The sequence below is a fragment of the Caretta caretta genome, chromosome 2, assembly GCF_965140235.1.
Source record: "Caretta caretta isolate rCarCar2 chromosome 2, rCarCar1.hap1, whole genome shotgun sequence".
In the NCBI taxonomy this organism is placed as follows: Eukaryota; Metazoa; Chordata; order Testudines; family Cheloniidae; genus Caretta; species Caretta caretta.
The window spans coordinates 37973978-37996303 of NC_134207.1; the positions used below are offsets into that span (position 1 = coordinate 37973978).

Consider the following 22326-nt stretch of genomic DNA (forward strand, 5'->3'; position numbering starts at 1 on the left):
AGCACTTCAGGCAAACTCACTGGTAAAGATAAACAGTCAAACAAGGTTATTGATTACAAAGATAGATTTTAAGTGATTATAAGTGATAGGCAAAAAGTAAGATTTAATACCAAAGAAAACAAAATAAGCACACAATCTGAATCTTAAACCTGTAAGACACTAGGCAGAATTTAGATCAAGCAGTTTTCTCACCCCACTGGATGTTACAGTTCATAATACACAGATTTTTCCTTTGAAACCTGGACCAGTCTCCTCTGTTGGAGTCTTCAGTCTTCTGAGCATCCTTGTTGCTTGCAGCATAGGTGGGGGCAGGAGAAAAGGCAAAACATGGGGCCACTGTGTTCTGTTTTATACCCTTAGTCCATGTGCTTGGAGCCAGGCATGTCTGGTGGGCATTGCTGAGTCACAATATGAAGCAATACCCCCGATATGTCTCCTGTGAGTGAATCATTGAATTGTAACTCCTCTGCTGGAGAATGGCCGGTGATGTCTGTTTAGCACCCATCCGGGCGTTGGTTACCTCTCTTGTTGTTGTCTCTGGAGAGTTAGTATCTGAGTGCTTCCCAAATCCACTGCATATTTTGGTGACAGTCATACAACACAATTCTCATAACATCATATGCAGTAATGATATACATATTTAGATGGAACCATGGGTTTCAGCAGATCATAACCTTTCCCCTGATACTTTACATGGCATGCTTTATATGCAATATCACAATTATATATAGATGAGGAACATGGGGGTTACCAGGCACTCCCCCAAGGTATAGAGTATCACACCAGGCTTGGGCTGGAGCCCAAGCTGTGGGACCCTCCTGCTCTGCAGGGTCCTTGAGACCAGGCGCCACCCTAAGCGTGGAAGTCTACACGGCAATGAAACAGTCCCACAGCCCGAGCCTGAGCTGGCTGGCAGGGGCCAGCTACAGGTTTTTCTTTGCTGTGTAGATGTATGCCAAGAAACATTTAGGTACTGCAGAAAAAGGTGATGGCAACACAGTAAGATGTCATACTTCCCTGTGAGTAGGTATGGAATGAGTCCCAACATGCTTTTAATGGGTACTGTGCTGCTGGAGATGCTGGTTTTTTGGATGATATATAAAGCTGAGGCCCTGAACATTCGTGGCCATTGAAGAACTTTTTTGTGCAAGCTGGAATGTTTAATCTTTGTGTCCTGGCCAAATTCTGATTTGGTTGGTTATGTAAGCAGAGTCAGGATGAGCTCCACCCTGACACCTGATGGTGAGGTGTGGCAAGTTGTGGAAAAGAATTTCAGGGGCTGATCTCATTTGCATAGGCACACCCACCCCACCTAGAATGAGGCCATAGCTGCCCAAATGGTCACTTTGGCTGCTCTGGGATCCCCAGTGTCTCTGTTATTGGGGCAGGAAGAATAAATTGTTATTACCCTGATTATGGGAACTGTGCTTGGAACTGTACTTGTCCTTTTGTTATGATGGAGGGACTCGCCATCAACTAAGTAGCACTCGCTAGGCAAGGGTCATGAGTTCCAAAACTCTGTGAATTGAGAAAGGCTGGGGACAGATATTAATACTTGGTGGTATGGGCCCCCTGGTAAGGGCCTTACATGCTAATTGCACTTCCTCCTCTCTCCACAGTGGAATATCAGAGCTAATTTTGATTCTGTTAGGAGTCTAGTTACAGGCTGCTGAGCTCACTTTGGGCTAATGGTGTATTAGTGCTGGGGCTCCCCTACTACAAGCTGAATTCACTAAAGAGCTGAACTGACTAAGAGCTGAAATCACTGAGTGTTGTGTTAAGTAGTGGGGGAGCCTGAAGATATATTGTGGAGCAGTTTGTGGGACGGCTGGAGCGCCTTGTGGACTGGCTGGTGGAGCAGTTCATGGGAGGGCGGGAGCTGCTTGTGGGCCGCGGAGCGGAGCCGAGTGAAGCAGTTCGTGGGGCGGCTTGTGGAGTGGAGCGAAGCCCTATGGAGCTGCGGGGTGGTCAGCTTCAGATCATGGAAGGTGCCCCCATTACCTCTCTCTCTCCCCCCCATCTCCACTCAGGTTGGAAGGTAAAGCTCTGCAGATAAACTTTCGAACTCTGGGGCTGCCCTGACCAGGGACAGAGACTTTTGGGTCATTGGACTTTTGGGACTTTGGGTGATTTGGGGTTGCTGGACTCAAGAACCAAAGGGAAAGGGCATGCCCCAATTTGCTTGGGGTGGGTTTTTGCTCATGGGTTGTGTTATGAATCCTGTTGGTGGTGTTTCCCCAACATAATGCCACATTGCTTCTCTCTGTTATTAAAAGGCTTTTTGCTACACTCAGACTCTGTGGTTGCGAGAGGGGAAGTATTGTCTTTTGGAGGCGCCCAGCGGGGGTGGTATATATTTGTCCCAAGTCACTGGGTGGGGTCTCAAGCTGGTTTTGCATTACTGGAATGGATACCCTAGATACTGAACCCGGCCCTTGTTGCTGCCAACTCTGACGGGCAGAAGGGTTACATTTTTATTTTCTCTACCTAAATCCACCTTGCAGTTTAAGTTGGATACTTCACTGCTTGTGTTAAAATTGTTGTGTATTGTTACTGTGGTATTAGGACCAGGGAAATGTGGGTGCTCAGCACCTCTTAGAATTGGGTGCATAAACAGCTGTCATGTTCTTCCCAAGAGGTGGTTGTGTATCTTACCGATGGCTGAACTAGTGCCTCTCATATTCTTTAACTGCCTCACAGGGAGGCTGTGAACCTTAATTAATTAATCTGTTGTTTTTAAAAGCACTGTAAGATCCTTTAAAACAGTGGTTTTCAGCCTGTGATCTGCGGACCCCTGGGGGTTCACAGACTATGTCTAAGGGGTCTATGAAAGGTTCTTGCATAGAACAGTGGTTTCCAACCTGTGGTCTGCAGGCGAAGATTTCCAAAGGGGTCCGCACCTCCATTCAAAACTTTTTAGGGGTCCGCAAATGAAAAAAGGTTGAAGATCACTACTCTGAAAGTGCAAAGTGTTATTGTTTATTGAGGTTGCCCTTTCAAGAGAAAATGGAATGAGAAGAAAAATAATTTCTTTTTGCATAATTACCTCAAACTTGTGACTTTCCACTGTACCTCACTCATTATTTATGTTTAATATATTGACATGATGTGTTTATTTTGTTCAGGTATTTATTTTGGAAAGAGCTCTATTTGCATTTCTCTCTTAATATGAAGTACACATATGGTGATATTTGCTTTGCTGGGCTTGATTCATTTCTCCTACCTCTCCCTCACCCCTTCCCTAATGCCTTCACTTCTACTGAAACATACTCTGAACTTTGACAATTCCAAATGCTCCTTTTCAGTTTCAGTCCAGGTCAGCTCTGGCCAGCTCTTGTTCCTTTTGTTCAAGCAATGGCCTTTCACACCAGAGAATGTTTCTATTTAAATAGTGGCTGACACAATCTTTTAAAACACCTCTAATATTAGTCCCCCTGTCTATCTCCTGTCATTTATACTAGAGAGGAGCAGATGTTATATCCTTCACATTTAGAATATCTGAACTGTTCTCTCTCAGAAGGCCTTTCTTTTGCCTTCTTCTGGTATGTCTTGTATGGTAACCTGAGGTCATCTGGGAATCTCCCATGATATTGAGGCTGTGAGGCCATAAACCCTGAATAGGCTTTTTCTGTATTTCATGCTGGGTTGGTGGAAAAGTAGTTAATTAGGATACTTTTAGGTCTTGCCTGGAAAGTTAGGTCGATGGGACTTAATTGTCTCTGCAGGAGAGAAGAGCCAGCTGATTATTCCACAATATGTTGCTCCATTTCTGCCTGTTAGTAAGTAGAATGATCTTCTCATGCTACACATCAGCTGTATTTTGGCTTGCAACAAGTCTTCTACCAAGATGTCTCCCACCAAGAACACACATGTGACATTTTCCCAGGCAATGGGAAATGAATATTCATTTAGCTTTGTTGTTTGGATGAGCTCTTTGAGCTCTCTCTCTCCTTGTGACACCTGTCTTTGGCTATACACAGTTATTAAATTGTAAATGGCATACACCTTAATTGAATATAAACTGTTGCGCGGTTTCTATGCATTTTCATCCTTGGAATTTTTTTCCTTCTTGGTTCCTTGGCCACTGTGTGCTCTACACTTTACATTTTACCTCGCACATGAGGTTAAGATTCCTTTTGATTTTAAAATGTACTCTGCTTTTTAAAACTGTTTATATTTAAGGCACTAAATCCTTAACAGCTGGTCATCTGTGGGTAGCACAGAGTGCTTCAGAATAAACTGGTGTGACGCTCAGGAATTGCACTGTGATATTTGCATCCTGACTATTCAGGATACAATGATGAAAGCCATACATAATAACAACAGCAATGAGCACTTATATGGTATAAACAGAACTCCCTTAGTACAAAAGGCTACAGCATTCTTGTTGGCAGAGAGAGAGCAGTGGTAGAGGTGAAGGAGCTGGTAGCTATAGGAAGGAGGCAGCAGCCACTGTGAGTGGTGGAAGACCAGGGTAGCATGGTGTTCTGCTCTTAGCCTCATGCTTCTTTGTGGTGGAGTTTTAACAATGGGCACCTGTGAGCCTCTGTAAGTACCTCTCTGCTGCCACCTGCTCTGTCCAACCCCTTCTTTCCTCCACCACATCCCTTACTCCAGTATTATGGCTGCCAAAATTATGGGTTTCCTCCAAAGATGGGGTTTTCCAACCTTCCTTTGGGTCTACAGAGAAAACTCATCAATCTACAGAAGAATCCCCACTGATTGGCTGTCATTCCCATTGTCTGAAATCCTGGGAAAGGCAGCCAATCAGAGCTGCAGTTGGCAGAGCTCCTGCCCCCTCTTCTCCCTTCTCTCCCTCCCTCCAGCACAGGGCTGGAGTACACCTGTGCAGCCAGTGCTGGCTGGGGAGCAGCATCTCCTGCTGGCTCTGCAGCAATCTCTGTCCACCTCTCGGGGGATGTCCACACTACAAGTGCTACAGTAGCATGGCTACGCCGCTGTAGTGTAGACACTTGCTACAGCAGTGAAAGGGTTTTTTTTTGTCACTGTAATAATCCATCCCCTTGAGAAGCAGTAGCTAGTTCGATAGAAGAATTGCTCCATTGACTTGTCTTTCAGGCGTGTGAATATTTCACACCCCTTAATAATGTGGCTCGGTTGACCTAAGTTTTAGGTGTAGACGGTGACTCTGTTCTTGCCCCACCTTTGACACTTGGAAAAGGGATGAGGATCCTGCATTGCTGCTGCCCCCTCCCTGGCCTGGGAAGGAGAGGATCCTCCTGCTTCCTCCTCCTCTCTGGCTGGACTTCTAAGAGTGAGGTGGGCTGGTAAAACATAAATATCTGGGGGAGTGTGTGTGTGCAGATGTGTGAGAGAGACACACACACATACATCATGGAGACACTGTGGAGGGAGGTTGTGCTAAAAATGAAATGCCTGGGAAAGATATCTGCATGTGAGGTGTGACTTCCTTGAGGGGCTGTTGGGCTGGTGGTGCTTGAAGAGAAAACAGAAAAGAAAAGCCAGAGCAGGTGAGTAAGTGAGTGCTGGAAAAAAAAATGCAGGAGGGAACAATTAAATGCTGGTATCTCACTCTGTTGTCCTACCCTGCTCTATCACCCCTTCTGGTTTTATATACGGATATTTATGCAATTTTGTGCTCAGTTGTGAAAATTTGTACAAGTTTGCATATCTACTGGGATTAGGTTTGATGATGTTGGAACTTAGGCAGTACTGTTGTAATTTTGTTCAGTAATGAAAGAGTTAACTGATACTCATACCACCACATTATACATATGTGGAAACTGATGCACAGACTGCCAATTTCTGCCCCAGGCAAGCTGGCACAACTCCTATTGACTTCACTCTCATTGTGCGTACTTACTCTGGAACTGAATTTTGTCCAGAGGGGCTATGTGACTTGCTCAAAGTCACACTCCAAGTCAGCAATAGAACTGGGATTAGAACTAGGGCTGTTGATTAATCACAGTTAACTCACGTGATTAACTCAAAAACATTAACTGTGATTAAAAAAATTAATTGTGATTAATTGTACTGTTAAACAATAGAATACCTATTGAAATTTATTAAATATTTTTGGATGTTTTTCTACATTTTCAAATATATTGATTTCTGTTACAATACAAAATACAAAGTGTATATTGCTCACTTTATATTATTTTTTATTACAAATATTTGCACTGTAAAATAATAAACAAAATCAACCTTCTGCTGGTGGCATCTGACTCAGATGATGAAAATGAACATGCATCCGTCTGTTCGGCTTTGGATTATCGAACAGAACCCGTCATCAGCATGGAATGGTGGTTGAAGCAAGAAGGAATGTATGAATTTTTAGCACATCTGGCACGTAAATATCTTGTGATACCAGCTACAACAGTGCCATGCAAACACCTGTTCTCACTTTCAGGTGACATTGTAAATAAGAAGTGGGCACCATTATCTCCTGCAAATGTAACTAAACTTGTTTGTCTGAGCAATTGGCTGAAGTCAGACTGAGTGGACTTGTTGGCTCTACAATTTTACATTGTTTTATTTTTGAATCCAGTTATTTTTTTGTACATAATTCGACATTTGTAAGTTCAACTTTCATGATAAAGAGATTGCACTACAGTACTTTTATTAGGTGAATTGAAATATACTATTTCTTTTGTTTTTTACAGTGCAACTATTTGTTTTAAAAAATAAATAGGAAGTGAGCACTGTACACTTTGTATTCTGAGTTGTAATTGAAATCAATATATTTGAAAATGTAGAAAACATCCAACAATATTTAAATAAGTGGTATTCTACTATTAACAGTGCGATTAATTGTGCGATTAATTGCAATTTAATTTTTTTAATCACGTGATTAATTGTGATTAATTTTTTAATTGCTTGACAGCCCTAATTAGAACCCCTCCCAGGGTTTGAAGTATGACTTCTGAAATGTCACCACAATGATGGTTGTGTTATTGACATTCAACCTTCCAGATATAATTATGCGTTCTGGCAATGCCACTGCAGCAGTTCTGAATTGTCTTGTTACTTCTCTCCTTACAATGTGCTCTGATACACAGAAATGACATTATTACTGTATGACAAAAAACAACAAATCCTACTTATTGCTTTTCCTAAACTGTAAAAATGTCATCAACCCAGAGATTCTCCATATTAAACCCATGCTATCAGAATGTTAAGAGTCTTGCATATTGTGAACCATTTTTGTTGACAGGGCACCTTAAAACTCTTTAATTCGATATTGCCATTCTGCTCATGAAGAACACAGGAGCAGAGCTTTCCAAATTTGCATTCATAGAATAGAATATCAGGGTTGGAAGGGACATAAGGAGGTCATCTAGTCCAACCCCCTGCTCAAAGCTGGACCAATCCCCAACTAAATCATCCCAGCCAGGGCTTTGTCAAGCCTGACCTTAAAAACTTATAAGGAAGGAGATTCCACCACCTCCCTAGGTAACGCATTCCAGTGTTTCACCACCCTCCTAGTGAAAAAGTTTTTCCTAATATCCAACCTAAACCTCCCCCACTGCAACTTGAGACCATTACTCCTCGTTCTGTCATCCGATACCACTGAGATCAGTATAGATCCATCCTCTTTGGACCCCCCTTTCAGGTAGTTGAAAGCAGCTATCAAATCCCTCCTCGTTCTTCTCTTATGCAGACTAAACAATCCCAGTTCCTTCAGGCTCTCCTCATAAGTCATGTGTTCCAGTCCCCTAATCATTTTTGTTGCCCTCCACTGGAATCTTTCCAATTTTTCCGCATCCTTCTTGAAGTGTGTGGCCCAAAACTGGACACAGTACTCCAGATGAGGCCTCACCAATGTTGAATAGAGGGGAACGATCACGTCCCTCGATCTGCTGGCAATGCCCAACATCCCAAAATGTCATTGGCCTTCTTGGCAACAAGGGCACACTGTTGACTCATATCCAGCTTCTCGTCCACTGTAACCCCTAGGTCCTTTTCTGCAGAACTGCTGCCGAGCCATTCGGTCCCTAGTCTGTAGCGGTGCATGGGATTCTTCCGTCCTAAGTGCAGGACTCTGCACTTGTCCTTGTTGAACCTCATGAGATTTCTTTTGGCCCAATCCTCTAATTTGTTTAGGGCCCTCTGTATCCTATCCCTACCCTCCAGCGTATCTACCTCTCCTCCCAGTTTAGTGACATCTGCAAACTTGCTGAGGGTGCAATCCACACCATCCTCCAGATCATTTATGAAGATATTGAACAAAACCGGCCCGAGGACCGACCCTTGGGGCACTCCGCTTGATACCGGCTGCTAACTAGACATGGAGCCATTGATCACTACCCGTTGAGCCCGAAAATCTAGTTAACTTTCTGTCCACCTTATAGTCCATTCATCCAGCCCATACTTCTTTAACTTGCTGGCAAGAGTACTGTGGGAGACTGTGTCAAAAGCTTTGCTAAAGTCAAGGAACAACACGTCCACTGCTTTCCCTTCATCCACAGAGCTAGTTATCTCGTCATAGAAGGCAATGAGATTAGTCAGGCATGACTTGCCCTTGGTGAATCCATGCTGACTGTTCCTGATCACTTTCCTCTCCTCTAAGTGCTTCAGAATTGATTCCTTGAGGACCTGCTCCATGATTTTTCCAGGGACTGAGGTGAGGCTGACTGGCCTGTAGTTCCCAGGATCCTCCTTCTTCCCTCTTTTAAAGATGCGCCTTTTTCCAGTCGTCCGGGACCTCCCCCGATCGCCATGAGTTTTCAAAGATAATTGCCAATGGCTCTGCAATCACATCCGCCAACTCCTTTAGCACTCTCGGATGCAGCACATCTGGCCCCATGGACCTGTGCTTGTCCAGCTTTTCTAAAAGTCCCGAACCACTTCTTTCTTCACAGAGGGCTGGTCACCTCCTCCCCATGCTGTGATGCCCAGTGCAGCAGTCTGGGAGCTGACCTTGTTCGTGAAGACAGAGGCAAAAAAAGCATTGAGTACATTAGCTCTTTCCACATCCTCTGTCACTAAGTTGCCGGCCTCATTCAGTAAGGGGCCCACACTTTCCTTGACTTTCTTCTTGTTGCTAACATACCTGAAGAAACCCTTCTTGTTACTCTTAACATCTCTTGCTAGCTGCACCTTCAGGTGTGATTTGGCCTTCCTGATTTCACTCCTGCATGCCCGAGCAATATTTTTATACTCTTCCCTGGTCATTTGTCCAATCTTCCACTTCTTGTAAGCTTCTTTTTTGTGTTTAAGATCAGCAAGGGTTTCACTGTTAAGCCAAGCTGGTCACCTGCCATATTTACTATTCTTTCTACACATTGGGATGGTTTGTCCCTGTAACCTCAATGAGGATTCTTTAAAATACAGCCAGCATCTCCCTCTCCCCCAGTCCTTGTCAGCTTAGATAAGTAACAGTGAAGCTAGTGTCTAACAAATATGTGGGTGGCAAGGCCAATGTTTGAAAATTATACAGTAGGTCAGAAAATAAAGATAAGGCATCCGTTTTTTAGTAGCCTTTCTACAAGAGAGGAGCAAGATGTGTTTATATAATATTGTGTCCATTGTTATGTTCATTCTATGCCTTATTTTTGTGAAGAGTTCACAGGTCTTGTTGACTACTTTGGAACGAGGGCCTGCTATTGCACAGGTGCCCAAAGTATTGGTTATAGATGCGGAGATAAAGGAAGAAGGAGGCACGCCTTGGGGCCCTATTTTACCCCGGTGTGTTCACTACTTCCCACCACCCAACACAGATGTAATGAGGTTAAGTGGTGTCCGTATAAAATAAGTAAGAACTACTAATTATTCCTCAAGAAAGGCCTTTAATGATTTTTTACTATAATAACAGCATAAACAAAACAAGAAAAGGAAAACCAAAGACTGGCACTGAATAAGAATTAATACAAAAGGCAGATTATATTGAAGACAAGCGCAAGTACATGTAATATTGTGGACCATTTGCGAGTTTCTGCACAGTGACTCTACATATGCTGGTCCTGGCAGGTCATAATAAAAGCCCCAAAGACAAGCATAAGTAAAGCTATTATTCACTAGCTCTATATTCCTGGTGACAAACTATTTCAAAGGCAACATAAAGCTGATGAATGACAGCACTACATGCATCCGCTCGGACTACTTAAAAGAGAAGCACAAATACATGCAAAGCTATTATGCATCAGCCACCTACTATTGATTTTATACTACAGTATTGATACAAATATGATCAATTTGGCTCGAGCAACCAGACTTCTTTACTCCATAGACTTACCCTGCATTCGTCTGAAAATACGTTACCCTTCAGTCAGTCATTTTCCGCACTGGCCAGGTACAGGCAGTTGAGAAGTGCACGTCCCTTCGGTTCAGGGGGTGTGGGTCAGGTTTACCGAAAACACACACACAGAGTCCCGTGCCTTCATTCTTTTTATCTAATCTGATGGCCATGTTTTAGAACAGACCAACCAATCAGGGTGGGCCACATTCTTTATGTGGTTGCTCTAGTTGTATAATTGATGCGTATTTAATTTTTATGTCCAATTGTTAGTTGTTCGTATAATTAAGACCTATTTATTTTCGGTAGCCAATTAGATTTTGAATGTGGATAATTTGGGGTTAATAAGTACATAGGAGTCAGCATAAATTGTTATCTGGTTGCAGTGCGTCCTGACCGCAAGCTTAAGCTTTGTTTTTGCAAGGCTTACATTTTAAAATATACAAAATTTTGAGGCCTAACATTTACAATACTTCTATTTCATTCAAGCTTGACAAGACAGTTGCTCAATTTATTCACAATAGAGTCCTAAAAATTAGCCTACAGTTGCCCTTCAGAGTGAAGACAAAGTGGATACACTGCAGGTGTATTAATGCTGGTGAAGCCAACGAAGCAATTTCTGTAAGGAACCACATTTTAACAGTACAACCACATTTTATGGTTGGAAACATTTATATTTGATTTGAAAATAACGATTTCCTATCAAATCTGGAAAGCCAAGAAAGATAAAGTTTTTCTAATATGTAAATATATATTCAAATTAGTTGTGGGTCCAAACTCCTGGCCATTAGTCTTTCTGTCCCATAGTGTGGACACCTTTGTATTAGTAGTAGTGTAATTATTTTGTGATGAAGCTTCTTGGCATCTGACTGTGGGCTGCCTCCTGCCATATCTAGGCTGACCAATCTGTTCCTTGTTCAAAAACCGTTGTGTTTTAAACAACCAACTAGTATTTCCCCTGTAGTCTCCTCATCAACCTGTCATCTATAAGACAATTGCCATTAGATGGACTTTCACTACCCCTCCCCTTCCCTTCTGCTTCTCCTAGGAGACTATGCACTTTACTTCTGGAATCCTCTGGAGCTCAAGTGGTTTGGAAAAGAGTCTTCTTTTTGCCCTAAACTAAGTCTCCCATGTGGCCCTCAGACTGACCAGCTCCTTCACTTTTTGCCTCTCAGTAGAAAACTGATGGTCAAGTCTTTTAAAATGAGGCAAGAGAATGGAGACACTGAAACCAGTTACATCATTATACTATAAACAGTTAAAGTAAAATGTCAAAATCCACTGGAGAACATTAAATGTCAGTTATGAAGCACAAAGTAGTTATTTCTACTTTTCAAAGCGTTTAAAATCTATTTGGGTATGTTAATGGTGAACTACAATCTGATAAACCGTGAACATCCTTAAATAATCTCAACCAAGCTGTTTCCAAACTAGAGCAGTGCCAAATTCACATGAAATATTTTTTCATTTTTTATAGCTTTGAGCTCTTTCCAATTTCTGTCTTTTTTTACATTTTTGACCAATTGATGATTTTTGTCATTTAAAACTTTAGCAAACTCATTTCCTCATAGGTCAGATGAGCTATTGTTTCATTTAGAAACAGGCAAAATTTTGTTCAACATTTTCAGATTCAGTATGTTAGCAAAAATTTATCTGAAATTGGACACATTTTTGAGTTCATTAAAAAATGAAAACATTTTCAGTAGTTTTTCATTTTCTTAGAAATATTTTCCACACCTCTGTTTCAAATATTGTACTTATTAGTCCCTCAGGACCTGATCCAACTCCTATTAATGTCAATAGAAAGACTGGCATTGACTTCAGTGGGAGTTCGCTGAATCCCTAAAATACTGTATCATTTTGTTTGACTTGTATGGCATTTTTTTAAAAACCTACTCTGATTAGTATTACACTGGCTTGGGCCCATTCTTGGTTATTTGATTCTTCCATAATGATAGTTTCTCATCCATGACTACCAAAATAAAAATAACAAATATGAAGCACAGGCAGACAATTTTACAGTCCAGTTGGCAGACCCACTAAAAGATTCTGTTATGAGCATCAAAAATATCCATGTACATCAGTGATTAAGTAGATCAAAGATGTTTACTGGAGACAAGTGTCTTGAGCAGCAGTTGACAGTGTATAGGCAGAACCATGAGCTAGCAAATGCCAAATACAGGATCTAAAAGGATGTTAAGTCTTTCCTGAAGAGCAGCAAATGTGTGAAAGTGTAGCTCCTCTGTTACTGGCTTTAAATAATATTTTATCACAGCCCTAGTGCTAGACTATATTTAGTTTTGCTTGAATTTTTCTTAATTTTTCTTAAGCTGTGACTGATTTCTAAGTTTTCCTGTAATTTGGCAGAAAACTACATTTTGCATTAAAAAGTAAAATAGAGAGCACATTGTTCTGCATCACAACTTGATGATTGTAATGCAAAAACCTTTTACATTTTATGGAGTGTAAAGGTCAGTTTGTTGTTTTTACCATCTTCGGAAGATCCCAGTGATAAAACTAGAGTGTGTTGCACATGTATCTGATGCCAGGGCACTGGCTGTTACCTTTTTGAGTAACTGTACCAGTTTGCCACACAAAGACGTAGGCGTATGAACTAGCAATCTCCCAGTTTTTTTCCAGCCAGTCACCACTTCCAGTTCCTGCATTATAGTGATAAAACTGTGATCCATGTTCTGTGCTGAGCCCAGGTATGTTGCTGCTGTCCACCTCCCATTCTGGTGTACACACTAGTGGTGCACTGCTTATTTGCGGCACTTCAAATTTGTAACATGATATCTCCTTTTAAATCTTTTACCCTTCTAGTGTTTGCTACTCTCTGATAGACTCTCCTTAAAAGGGACTGTAGGTTCAGTTTAGCATCCAAAATAATAAGAATATAATTAACAATAATAAAAATAATACTTTTATACAGTGAAACTCAGATTCTAATCTAAACCATATATGTAAATCTTTTAGGCCTCTCATTCCACAAACATTTTTGTATATGGTTTAACTTTAAGCAAGTGAGTGATTAAATTGAATTCAATAGACAGTTTGTTCTTAAAGATGAGCATGTGCATAAGTATTTGCAGGATGAGTGCCTATGTCTACAAAATTAGCCATAAATTCTCATGAAAGGAGGTTTTGGAGTTTGTCTTTCAAATACATTCTGTTACCATTTGGCCTGGGAATCCAACAAGAGCAGCCTTCTCTTATAGCATTTTGGTGCTTTTGGTCAATGTGGAATCAGGTTGTGCAGAACGTGGCAAAAATGAATAGTGATCACATTTTAAAACTTTTTTAAAAATCAACACATTTTCTGGTCCTTAATTGGCTCAGTTGCCTTTGGGTTGGTTAGATTTTGGGCAAAGGCTCAGGTCCTGTAAAGTCTTGCCTGCACTAACACTAATAAGATCTAATAACATCAATTTGAAAAATTAGCCATCCCAGGAAGAATAAGAGGTACCTTGGGATGGGTAATATTCCCCTTCATCAACAGGATTGCTTCAAGGATGGGGAAGGAGACAGCCCTCCTAAAGGATAAGAATATACATGTGATAGAATATCGCTATATCAAGCATTCTTCATGGCTTAGTCTCCAAAAGTGCAAAACAATTTTCCAGTAAAACTTTTCAGTGATAACTTCTTTATGGAGGCAATCCCTTCAGTAGGAGTATTTCAATGTTTGATGGATCCTCAGGGCTTGGGATTTCTCCAAGGCAATGCCCTTTTTTGGTGTGGGAGAATGTTTCACGGACAGCATCCGAAAAAAGTTAACCCTTTGTTTAAGGACCTTCTACGTGTAGCAATATAAGAAATAATGTACCAGAACAGATGTGATGTCTCAGAGCTTAAAGCAATAATACAACCGCAGGGTCAAGAATTTAGCAAGATTCAAAGAGGGATTGGACATTTTTATGACTAAGAAAAGAATAACCATAGTTATAATAGTAAATATTTTTTAAAGGTTAGGAAGGGATATAAAACCTCATGCTTCAGGGCTTACGCAATCTCTGACTATTAGGTCAGGTCTACGCTACAAAGTTTTGTCAAAATAGCGATGTCCGTGAAGGATGGGGGGAAAAAACATAGCTAAAAAAACCCATAGCTATGCCAGCAAAACCCCCAGTGTTGATGCAGCTATGCCAACAGAAGAGCGCTTCTGTTGTCATGGCTAATATCATTTGTGGAGATGGTGCTACTGTACCAGCAGGAAAACTTTTTCTGTTGGAATAGACTGTCTCTACACTAGGGGACTTGAGTGGAACAGCTATACCTGAATACCTGCAAAGCACTTGTAGTGTAGACAAGAACTAAGGGGTAAAGGAACTTTTAGGGGCTTGGGGCTTCTTAGGGGTTTCCTGGGAGGCAGACTATGCCACATCTGCTTACTGCAGGGGGTCTTGTACTTTCTTTTGAATATCTGCTGCTGGAATGGTAGGCCCATGAGTCTGATCCAGCTTGACAATTCCTTTGTTCCAGATTTTGCCACCCTTACACATGCTGAGTGGTCCTTAATCCATAAATTTCCCAAGTGGTTTCAATGGAATTGTTTGAGGTGTAAGATAGCGTGAATAAGGATAGCAGAATGTGGCAAATAATGTCTAGAAGGTATAGTAAGTATGGGACATAGTAAAATAATATAACAGCATACTGCTATATTGCCAGGGGGCATGGGTAAATAATTGGTATGAATGCCATGAAATTGGTACAGACTAATTTGACTAGTACTTCTCCCTATTCCCCCAGTCCAACATCTGTCCCAAGCTTTGGTGAGCTTTCATGTATTTGTGGAAAGCAGGTCATTTCCAGTTGTTAAAAGTCTGCTCATAAACACTGACCATATAAAAAGATCTCTCATAAATAACTCTGGTCCTTTACTACTAACCTCTAAAATAACTAATTTTTGTTGCCATAAGGAAGGGTTATTGGATCCTTTAGAATAGTCTTGTCTCTGTCCCATAATTCTCTCAATTAATTATTGATTACAGCTGGACAAGCTGCATTGTTCAGGGAAACTTAGTAAGTGAAGGAATTAACTGTGCATGTTGAAGATACTTCAGACATAGTGACAGTGTTAGAGCTACATTACATTCTTCTATATTCATGTAATAGTGTCTCTGGTGGTATCACCAATCAAAGTAACTATACAATTTAATACTGTACTTTAGTCTCTCCTGTACTGCTATAAAAGCCATTTGCATTATAACAGGCAGCACAACTGGCAATGGAGTAGGAACGTTAGCACCCCCAAACTGAACCATTTTTTTTCTACTCAGAATTTGTGAGGTGTAATACACTCTGAATCCGTTAATGGCCTGGTTTTGATCCTGCTTACATGTTTTACACACCTGTGAAATACTGACTTTTGTCGAGTTACTCCTGATTGGAAGTAATGTAAGTGAGATCAGAATCAGGCTCTAAATTGCATATGTTTATTTTTAAAAGTTGAATGGTTATGATGCAAAAAATAAAACCCAGTGATTATATATAAGGATCCTTAGCTCTTTCCAGTCTTCCTAATACACCAGGTAGGATAAAAACTGTAACTTCAGATGTGAAATTAAACAGCTTGTTTAGCACAGAAATAATAGGAGCTAATCTTCTAAACAACACTACAAACGAGAATGCCCTCTGAGCTAGATCAAAGCACTTTCTCTGTTAATGTTTTTAAAACAGGCTAACTGGGCATGATGTATGTCAGTTTCAAGCTATTGCAGCTGCAGGGAGGGTTTGTAATGAACACAAAAGAAGAGCTCCAGCATCAGTCTTTCAGAGTCTGCAGGCCTGGAGTTCTGTTATAACTGTGACCTGTTTTTATTTTCTGGCATGGCCTTTCATTAAAATGGCAGTTGCAGGAACTGCTTCTTTGGCTGATAATGTTTTACCTTCCAATAGTTGTTCTAGCAATGCAATGCAATACAATATAATGCAAACCTCACTTCCATTTAGAAGTGAAGGTAACAAGCCCTCCTCAAAAGAAAGAGCAAAGTCTGAGGCCAAAACACCCACAAAATGGATGTGGTTAACCTGGTAAAGTTGCTGTAAGAACAATCAATTACTCATTTAGCCCAACCCACAACAATATAACCTTATTTACAATGTGTTTTGCTCTTTCAGAGTCCCATAAGATTAAAGGACCTGTTCCTGCGAGATGCTGAGGAGTCTAAACTCCCACTGGCTTCGGTAGAAAGGCCCCATACCTTGCAGGATGAGGTCTGAATGTTGCTATGTTCAATACAAAAAAGAATATTTCTCCAAGACTAATACACGACTGGATTCAGTGCCACCCCTGGCACCTAGCGGTGCGACTCCTAGAGAGCTGTACTTTTGTGTAGCAGAACTCTCAAGAGTGCAGAAGGTGGTTATATTGTCTTCCAGTCTCCTCTGGGGCTCAATCCCTGCATCAGCACAGCTGGCCTAATGGGCACAAGGACAATAAAAAATGGTACCCTATGTATATACAGGAGCGAATCTGGCCTGGACATCATTCGTAGCATTGCAGTCTATAAAATACTCCGAGAAGTGGAATAATGTTGTTGTTCTAAACATCCTGACTTGTGCCATTGTTCTTACACTGATGCCCAGAATGTGCTAGGTTCCTAGGAAGAGGCTGTCCCTGCTCTGCTGAAGAGCTGATGTTCTAAGTAGACACGAGCTGGAATAGCCACACACACTGAGGCAGTGTTAAAAGTATTGTGGCTTCCTTATTGTCGTTGGCAAGTCAAGGTCACAGAACTCCTCTCTGCTAACCCATTTACACCATCCACTGTGTTGCCCGCCATATCACCCAGTCTATTGCTAAAGTGAAGAGGATTGGTGATGATTCACCCCCTTGTCTACTTTCAATCACAGTATGAAACCTCTGACCCAGGCCTGTATCCGATCTCTCTGCACATCTACTTCCAACATATAAACTCCTTATGCTGGTCAGTTTGTCTGGTATCTGGTATCCCTTCTAACAGCAGTCCCCGGGTTCTCTGGGTGGACACCATTGAATGCTTTCTTAAAGTTGATTAAGATGGGTTTTTGCCACACAGTAGATTTTTTGATGATCTGTCAAAGATTAAATACAGCATACTCCTGTTTATCTGAAACCCTGTTATCCTGCCCTCCATATTATCCGACTCTCTTCCTTGTCTCCCATGTATCTCCTGCTGGAGGATGAGGAAGGGATTCGGATAACGTGGATGTTTGGATAATAGAAGAGAGATCACTGTTCCAAGACTGTGAGGAGAAGGAGCCCCCAGCTGTGGAAGAGGCCACCTTGGTGCTGAATGGCTTCTGCAGCCATGAAGGGGGCCTCTGAAGCCCCACTGTCGTGTGTGTGAGTGAGTGGGGCCCCGACAGCGGGGCCAGTGACTCCTGATTCCTGAAGGTGCAGGAAAGGCTGCAGTCCTGGCTGGGCAGAGCAGAGTCCTGGCCAGGGTCTCTGCTCTGCCCCACCAGGACCACAGCCTCCCCCGCTCACCTCATGCCTGCAAATATGTGGCATCACCACCCCTGCAGCAGTGCAGGGAGCCTTTTGCAGCCCCACTGTTGCAGCCTAATGGTTAGGTCAATGTGTCCCAGCTCTCCCCGTCTCCGGAGTCCCTCACCAATAATCACTCCAATGCTATGGCGGTCCACCTTTCAGTAGGTAGCAACTCGGCCCTCTGGCCAGATGTCCAGTTGAGTTAGCCCCCTTTTCTTTGAGTCCAACAAAATATATACAGCTCAACAGTCCCACAAAAGAAAGAGTCTTCAGCCCCCTCCAGTCCCTGAGGGATGGCACACTCTTGACTCGGGACTTACAATGCCTCTATCCTCTCCTCCTCAGTGGGGAGATGTAGGAGGAAGAGTTTTATGCCCCTTCCACAACAGGGAGGTTGGTAAGGGAACCTGGGCCCTCCCACTCTATTGGGCTCTAGACCAGGGCCCAACAAGAGGCAGTGATAGCAAACACCCTGGAGTGTTTTGGGGCTGCCTTTCTGGGCCACTTCCTACCACTTTCTTCCCCACAAGGCCTCAAAGTCCTTCCATTAAAGTGCAACAGAAAATAGCAAAAACAACTGAATCTTCTGCCCATTTGGGGCTCAGCTGGTAACCGTCTCCTTTGCAGGTTTGCCCCAGCTTCAAAATGGCCCAGGTTCCTGGGTTTCCCACCCACTGCCCAAAGCTGTCATGCTATCCCTCTCCCCAGGGTTTCGGGCAGGCTCCTGATAGGCCCCTGTCTCCAGTCAAGCTCCCAGCTCAGGGCTCAGTCTCTCAGCCCAAGAGAGAAAGCTCCCAGCTACCTCTCACCTGGGTCTCTTCCCTGGCCCCTCCTCTAGGGCCTGGGAAAGCTGCCACTTGCAAATCCCTCCCATGCAGTAAGGACTTCTGCTGTGCCCTTACTTAGGAGCTCTCAAGTTAGGTCTATCCTCCTGTCCTGTCTGCCCCCTTCTGAGTGGTCTTGGCTCCCTTTCAAGCTTCTCCTGCAGGAGGACCAGCTCTGCAGTGCAGTGGAGCATAGTCACCTGGGGCAGAACTGCTCCTTAACCCCTTCTGTCTCAGTGTAGGTTTTATACACCCCATCACAGAGGCCTTTGATGGCTGCTCTAATTTCATTGGGTGTTATCAGTCCATCTTCTATTTTTAACTTTGCTTTTACTAAGAATGACACGGAATAGAAAGATTGCCCATACATCAGAGGTAGAACAAGAAGTAAAAATTGGACTGCAAGTAAATGCAGAGAAAACCAAAATTATGAAGGTAGGAAACTGGACATAAGCTGCAAAGTTGTACGTGGATGGAAAAGAAATTGAACAGGTAGAAGAGTTCTGCTGCCTGTGGAGAGTGATGACATTTGATGGTGGCTGTGATAAAAATATTCAGACGAGATTAGGAAAAGCAAACACCAAGTCTGAAAGTATGAACAGCATGTGGTCAAACCACACCAACCTAAGGGTCAGATTATACCATGTGATTGTACTGAGCCCACTACTGTATGGAACAGAGACTTAGCTGATGACAGTGGCTAACAACAACAACAAAATTATTGGAGGCTGCCCATCGCAGATAGCCGAAGAAGACACTACACATTTCATGGAAGGACAAAATAATAAATGTGAGATTAAGAGAGCTGACAGAGCACTATGTGTTAGAAAATATCATCAAAATTTTCTATTGTAGGTGGGGGGTTGTATCAGTTAATATTAGTTGTTTGTGTTAAGCTTTTAAGTAGTTGCAGTGAATATTATACCATCTGCAAACATGCATTTGATTTAAATGACAAACTGCATCTATTCTGCTTGTGTTCTCTTGCCATCTCAATATTTTAAGGTTTTGCTGCTGGGTCTGCAGTATATAATTTAAAAAAAAAAGAGTTTGAATGGGCTAATTTGGCTGAATTATCCTCAAATGAGCTTGAACTGCATTTCTTAAATCATTTTAATTTGTTTGCAAATGAATTTTAAATAGAATTTTGCTACCATTAACACAGGTTAGTCCTATAGTCATTTGGCCACGCTGGCTAACAGGCTGAGGTTCTACGATACAATACATTATGAGTGGAGGAATAGCTCATTTTTAAACTCCAGTTTCTTGTAGCTGGGCAAATTGTATGGCCAAACTCTTGCCTTTGTAAATAGATGGCTAGGTTAACATTTTACAGTGTTTCAATTTTATTGGCCACACTTAATGGCAGATACCAAAGAGCACATTTTTTTGTGCAGTAGTTTTTCTTTAATAGTGAGTTTGCTTTGACAGCCAACCAGACACTGTGACAATCCTCATTGATCCTAAAGACTGGTTTAGACAGTATTCCCTTAGTATGTTTTCAGTGTGGATCTTTGTTTTTAATTGCTTCTCTGTTTAGCTGGCCATAAACAGAGAAGCAGTTAAATAATGCATAAATATGATCATTGTCTTTATTCTTTCCTATTAGGCTGCGTACCATAATATAAATAGCTGTATAAGATTTCCTGCTTGCTTTGCAGTGTCCAGGATGGCATTGACTCATTTTTGCTCTATGTGCTATTTGGATACAGTTTACTGTATACCTTCAGCCTCCCTATTTTATTTGTTCTTGTTCCATATTAATTGTTGCTAATCATCCAAAGATCCCAATAATTTTTCCTCTTAGCAACATGAAACTCTCTCTCTCTATCTATCACTGGATACATTTTCCAGCATGAACTTTCCAGTGGGTGAATCCAGTCTCATTCTATAGTGTTGTGTTGTTGCATTACCTAGTTATATGTTGCCCTGCAGAATATTAAAGAGTGCAATTTACCAACCTGGCCTTTTATGAATTTGTGTTTTCCTCCCTTTTCCAGAACAGAAGTAGAGTACAGTAAACAAAAGAGGAACTATTCAAGAGGCAGCGTATAGCAGGCGGTATGTACATAAGAAAAGTTATGTTCTCTCTTGAATGAATTAGGGTAGACTATAGATTAGGGGTGGGCAAACTTCCACGTCTGGGAATAGACATCGTATGGCGGGCCATGAATGCTCAGAAAATTTGGGTTGGGGTGCGGGAGGAGGTGAGGGCTCTGGTTGGGGGTGTGGGCTCTGGGGTGGGGCCAGAAATGAGGAGTTCAGGGTGCAGGAGGGGGCTCTGGGCTGGGGTGGGAGGGTGGGGTGCAGGGGGGAAGGGGGAGGGCTCCAGCTGGGGATGAGTAGTTTGGGGTGTAGGAGGGTGCTCTGGGCTGGGACCAAGGGGTTCAGAGAGTGGGAGAGGGATCAGGGCTGGCGCAGGAGGTTGGGAAGGGTGAGGGCTCCGGCTAGGGATGCAGACTATGGGGTGGGGCTGGGGATGAGAGGTTTGGGATGCAGGAGGGTGCTCCTGGCTGGAATCGAGGGCTTTGGAAGGGGGATCAGGTCTGGGGCAGGGGATTGGGGTGCAGGGAGAGGCTCAGGGGTGCAGGCTCTGGACGGCGCTTACCTCAAGCGTCTCATGGAAGCAGCGGCATGTCTCTTCTCTGGCTTCTATGTGGAGGCACAGCCAGGCAGCTCTGCATGCTGTCCTGTCCACAGGCACCGCCCCTGCAGCTCCCATTGGCTGTGGTTCCTGGCCAATGGGAGCTTCGGGGGTGGAGCTTGGGGAGGTGGCAGCATGCAGAGCGGAGGCCCCTGGCTGCCCCTACGTGTAGGAGGCAGAGGGGGGCCATGCCGCTGCTTCCGGGAGCCATGTGGAGCAGCCTTCAACCCTGCTCCCTGGCTGGAGCTCTGGAGTATGGCGAAATCATCTGTAGTTTTCACCTGCAGTTGGGAGATGAAGGATCTCTGTTGTGATTGACTGAGTAGTATTATTGTGACAAAGGATACAAAAGTACTTGATGCAATCAGGCCCCCTTTTAATCTGTGTATGGAATAGTTTGTAGTTCCCAGTTAAATTCAGGTAAAAGAGAAATAAATATTACTTGTGTATACATTATTTATATATTAAATATTACAAAGTCAGTGCCAGCTGCCAGCTGTCTTTCATTTATCTTTGGCGAGCTCCAAGGCCCACAGACGTTAATAGAAAGACTACTATTGACCTCTCTGGCTGTAACAATGGGCACTTAGCGTCATTTAGGCATTGAATTCAATTGAACTATTCACAGAGTAAAGTTAAGCATGTGCATAAGTGTTTGCAGGATTGGAGAGTTGTGTTGTGTATATCTCTGCCTATGAATTGCTGCCTGAGGCAAACAAATCATAATTCTATTTCTTTTTTTAGGGGATTGATGATAAAAAGTGGTACAAAATAGCACCCCTTGAGAGCTTTAATGCAGATCTGTGTATTTATACAATCCAGATTAAGAGTTTGGCAAAGTGTGAGAGGGGATCATGATAGTCCCTATTGTCTCCTAAACTTTTTTCAGGGGTAGGGTAGGAAAAGAAAGAGAGTCAATTTTTTTTGTTTTCTTTCTCTGTGGGGCAATGCTGTTTGTTTTATGCTGCAAATGCATGGGGATGTAGTCGTTGCTAATATTGTAGTAGTGACTAATGTAAGTCTCAGTGTCAAGGCAATGCAGGATGTGTAGGTTCTACTATGAAAACAGCCCCTGTGCTTGGATTTATGCAGGTAAAACACATTCATGGTATGGATATCTAAAAATCAGTGTTTTGAAGCATGTGAAAAGATGGATCATCAAGTT

General features: G+C 42.5%; 1 long non-coding RNA gene across 1 annotated transcript in view; it reads left to right on the forward strand.

The window, feature by feature from the left end:
• LOC142070963 (uncharacterized) overlaps positions 1–20581 on the forward strand; it is a 136648-nt gene extending 116067 nt beyond the window's left edge. Inside the window, exon 3 of the long non-coding RNA XR_012666906.1 lies at positions 20518–20581. This is a non-coding gene — a long non-coding RNA (uncharacterized LOC142070963). The remainder of the gene's footprint in view (positions 1–20517) is intronic.
• Positions 20582–22326: the final 1745 nt, after the last annotated feature.